The 5518-nt window shown below is 31.5% G+C and overlaps 1 pseudogene; it reads right to left on the minus strand.

Moving 5' to 3' along the window:
• Positions 1-1990: 1990 nt before the first annotated feature.
• On the minus strand, positions 1991-4357 carry LOC109861636 (annotated as a pseudogene).
• Between the last annotated feature and the right edge of the window lie 1161 nt (positions 4358-5518).

The raw sequence follows: 5518 nt of genomic DNA on the forward strand, positions 1-5518 counted from the left end.
ATTAGGCACGAGAATCAAAGAGAATTATGTCAAAAAGAAATCTCAAAACTCGGTCTTGTCTTGTCTCATTGTTTAAACACCGACCATAAATTTAATTGGAACACAGTTAAAATTCTAGACAAAGAAATGAATTACTACAAACGAACCACATTGGAAATGCTACACATCAAGATGAACGCTAACACTTTAAATATTATGAATGATACTGACTTATTAGATAAATCTTACTTACCGATTATCGATAAAATTCTTTGACTCCCGATATTTTATACTTTAACTTCTCATATTTATTGTTTTGACTCTTAGTTTAATCCTCACATTTGATCTTGACACATTATAACCGTTGTCTAACACACATTGTTATCATTTAAAATAGAAGTGTATATAAAGGTGCGTCTTCCGTCTTTCTGCATATCAACAACTTTGTAATTATATTTAACACACATTGTAAAATAATTATTGTATTATATTTGCAGTCTTGCGACTGATGAAGACTGAATAAACAGTCGAAACGTTTCACTCTTCAACATTACAATTGTTTTATTGCACAACATCCTGCATAATTGGTTCATACTCGCCGTCTTCTTACACATATTTGTTTTTTATCAATTGAACCAGAGGACAACCCTCATCCTTGATATTGTTTTATAATTTATTTTACTTAAATTATTAATATATATAAAAGTAAATACTACATACAATAATCTTATATAAGTATGTTTGATGTGTATGTGTAGAACAATATATATTTACTACATTATACAACTCTTTATTATAATGTAATAATTAAACTCTTTCATAGAATATATAAAATTTATAACGTGTTTCAATTTTATATAGCAACAGTATAATCGAATAAAATGCGCTGTTTCGGAAGCAACATTTAACAAGTAAAAAAGACATTCGGCATTTGCGGCGGACAGGTCATTTCGCTGGCTCGCTGCAGATACCCAGTATCAGTAGATCCAACACTAGTCCAAACTGCGGACCTATTATACTTCTATATAGCTATTAGTGTGACTTATATTTTTGTACTTAATGACAACGTTGTTCTTTGCCGTCATATAATTTGGCGATGTTATTGGTCTAAGGCTAGTATTACATTTCTGCGTTGTTTCTTAAATCTTAAATGTTATCTATATCTAATTTATCTTAAATCTATATATAACTTATCTTAAATCTATATATAATTTATCTCAGATCTTTAATGTTATCTATGCTATAATTATTTAATTAACTTTCAAGAAAGAATTAGATTTTTCATTACATTAAATTTTATATAATTTATTTTATATTACAAGTAAAAATTTATTTTCAGTTAAATAATTATTAAATTATATTTCAATTAAACTCATGTTAATCATATTTACGGCGGGAAAAATTGTCTCTTATCCTCGTACCACAAATACTGATCCAAATAGGCATTCGGCTTAAATTTGTAAGTTTGTTTATAAAACTGGAAAGTTTCAATATAAGATATATCTATATTTTTTCAAAGTATTATATAACAGACGAGCAAGTTTTTGTGAAGCAGAAAGATTCGTGATATTTGAACTTCACCGAGCATAAGAAATCTCGCAACCGTTACATAAAGATAGTTTTCTATTTATGTACATGATACATAAATAGAAAACATACATAAAGATGTTTTGGATAATCGTTTTTTATTATATTCATTGATATTTTGTGAAATGCTATATACGTTAACTAATAAATATTATAACTTATAAGTATATTTATAAACATTATAAATCTCTCTCTAGCTAGAATTAGATATACAGGGTGTCCCAGAATTGCGGTACAATCTCTCGTAGGCAGGTAGAAGGAATAAAACTGAGTCAAAAAATCCTGAACCATTTTTTTGTGTGTGTCAGCACTCCGCGCAGTTCACTGACGTGCGCCTGGCTAAAGGTCGGCGCTAATTGGCCTGATTTACTCAATAATTACTCCTTTATTATAAATAATAGAAAAAAATGGTTCAGGACTTTTCGACTCAGTTTTATTCCTTCTACCTGCCTACGCGAGATTGTACGGCAATTCTGGGACACCCTGTATATATATATATATATATACCTGCCTACGCGAGATTGTACGGCAATTCTGGGACACCCTGTATAATAAACCAAAACTTATAACAATAGATAAAACTAAAGAATATAAATAATATGCCAAACTCATGGTCAGAACCTCCATGAATAAACACGCTGGATCTCGGAGAGCCGTTATGATGCGTGGCAACTCGATCTTTCGAAGCCTTATAAAGTTCTTGTAACTTCCGTTTTTTCTCGACTTCTTTCTTTCATCTACAACGCTATGCATCCTCTCTTTGCACCATCAATTCTACGCAATGTTGTAAAGTTGTTAAACCTCCTTCACTGGTGGCTTTAAACGTTATTGCTTTTTCCTTGAAATCCACTGATTGTTCAGCTGGATTAAACGATGTTTCAACTTTCTTTTCTGAAATTTATTTTAAATAGAACATTGATAAAACATTAATCTACATTATATTACAATCATGTAACATTTAACAAGAAAGATATAAAACTAAGAAGATGTAAAAACTAAGAATTATTACTTTTCTTGAAGGTATTCTTAGCATTTTCTACATAGTTATTAAAATACTTTTGCAAGGTATCAATCTGCTTTATCAGAATGTCTCTGAATATTTCTATTTCGGCTAATTTTTCTTTCAGTCCTCGAATACCATGCTTGATGAAGCTACCAGCGCTTGTTGTTGATTGTGTGTTAGATACAAGTGAAATGGCACTACCATGTCGTTTGAGACTATTTTCACTTCCATGACCAGATTCGGACTTTTTGAGAAATTTGTGTAAACAGAAACTCTATTAGTCTTTAATTAAATGCAAACCAACATCTTAATTTCCATTTTACATACTCCAGAGTTTTTAAGTAATAAAATAAAAAAAATTTTGTAAGCAAATGAAAACAACACAGGCTTCTTTATCAACACACAAACACACACATATCATTTCAAAATAATTTCGTGTAATAGTTTAAATAATTACCTTAGAAAACTTCAAAACATCTATCCATTGTTGCTTTTCTTCTGGACTGTTTGCTCTTAAATACCAGACTAAGCAGTCATTAACAGATACATCAAATCTGCATTCATCAAATTGATGTGCTTAAGAAAAATAAATTACTTATCACAAACTCATTATCTTAACTGCTGAATCATAATGTGTTCAAATTATCAGGTATACAATGCAGAATTGTCATACACAACTCTCTTACCTTGATATTAGCTTTATTACAAATTAACCAAGCCACGACATCCAAATCCAAATCTTGTTCTGCTCGGATTTGTAATAACACAAAGTATCATCTTTGAGTACAATAAATCTAGTTTGCCAGTCATGTATGTAATCTGTCCATTAGGATGTACCCTGAAGTTCCGGAACAATAACCTCATCCGAGTCCTCGCCGTCAATCTCGGCGTCTACGATGCACCATGCACTCAGTGTCTTCGTTATTGACGATACCTCGCGTAACGTCTTCGTCACTTCATCAGTTATCCTTATCTCAATATCCTCCACTTACAATACCTCACAATTTGCGTTTGTCCGAAACACGCTCTTAGACATCGCCTGACTCAAATCGGAGCCAGAGATCGTTCGACCACATGATACTGCACCGAATCTGATTACGGGGAACGAAAATTTGCGAAACAATCAGTGGAAATTCTGCGGCAAGACAAAATGCCTTTAAAACATCCTCTCTCTGACAATTACTGTACATAACCTGTACATACAATTTTACGATTACGAGCCGTATTCATAGTCCGTACTTATTTGTAAGATCGCCTTAAGTTTAGTCTTAAGATGCCCTCTAGATTCATAGTCAAAAATAAGGCGAGACTTGAGCAAACGTTTTAAGAAATATCCTGGTCAAGATAATCTTATTTAGATACGTCTTAATATGATTCATGAATCCATTTAAGCATGAAATTGAGATTATCTTATTCATCATAAATTCATAGTCATTAAAGGCCATCTTATTTCACGCATACACTGACAAATAAGACTATCTTTGCCGAGACATGTCTGAAGACGTCTTAAGCAACAGTTTTTGTTGGAACAGTTATTACTCATATGCATGTGCTTTTACGTTTAGAAAAAAATCAATAAGTCTGTAATAATAAATAATTTCCTCCCGCTTGAGTACGTTTCTCTCGCCTGTGTATCAGCCTTTATCACATGTTCTTGTTTATTTGTATATGACATGTTACACGAGATCATGGAGATAAAGGAGGGAGCATTAAGGGATATTATAGGCGCGGGGAGTGAAGCCATGGTGCGGGGGGGGGGGGGTTTACCTCTAAACAACCTTCAGCCATATTTATATGGGCTACTAGTGCTGCTATCTATTTGATGAGAGTGGTATTATTTCAACACATTGAGAGCAGGGTTAGGTTATTCGAGCATTATCTAGAGTTTTTTACATTTTACAGTTTTTTACGGTAAAATACGTAAAAAAACGTATAAAATACGTATAAAACGTATAATATTTATCGAAGTATACTATTATGTTTGTAGAAATGCAAATTACATTTGTCAACAAAGTGTTTAAGCTTGTTGATTGGCCTAGAATAGAAAAGTACTAGAAATTCAAAAATTTCTTTATCCTGTAAGGGCCATTACACATAAAATTCCTTGATAATTTGGATGACAAAAGTTTGCTGCCAATGCAATTGGAGTGATTATTTTATTAATACTAGCCTTAATTCGATAAGTGAGATTGTTGTTTAATGTTTCTAAAGTCAACCAATCTTCAACAATATCTGCAAATGTTGTACATAAATTTTCACATTTCTCTATAATTGAACGTATTGATCCATACAAGTCCAAAAAATCGTGTAATTCTTGCTCGAATGTTTCGTCGGAAAGTATACTGACAACAGTTCTTTTTAATTTATATACATTTTCGCCGACAATTTGTCTCATAGCTGCTAAATTTTTTTTACAAGATGCATACATATTATGCAAATTATCGCAAGAGGTAGTATTCGATAATATAATTGTTGCTCTATCACGTTTCAATAAATCTTCTTTCAAATCTAAGAATTCAACAAGCAGATAACGAACCTTATCTACAAAATTTTTATTTAATAATACTTTTTCTAATGATAATGCAAAGAGAATAAGTTGCAATTTAAAAACCACAAATTATTTTGTTCACTAGTTTTTAGTGTATGATAATCTTGATCTGTGATTACAGAATAAATCATGATAGAGTATTTAGTTTTAATTATATGTAGTGGTTCATTAATTATTTCTTTTAAATTGCACAAGATATCCCATGACTTTAAATAGAAGGTCTTTCCTTGGATAACTTTAACAAAAGTTACAATTTGCTTGCAGTTTTGAAATGATGTTTCTTTAACCATCAAAATTCTATTACAATTGACTAACGTAGTCAATAAAATTGCTGCTTTCCGCTTAAAAACTGCAAGTTGATTGGCTATACATTTTTCGAACCAAAATCTCGGACCGATTTC

Source organism: Pseudomyrmex gracilis, unplaced genomic scaffold (assembly GCF_002006095.1).
Source record: "Pseudomyrmex gracilis isolate BER0280 unplaced genomic scaffold, ASM200609v1 scaffold_901, whole genome shotgun sequence".
NCBI lineage: Eukaryota > Metazoa > Arthropoda > Insecta > Hymenoptera > Formicidae > Pseudomyrmex > Pseudomyrmex gracilis.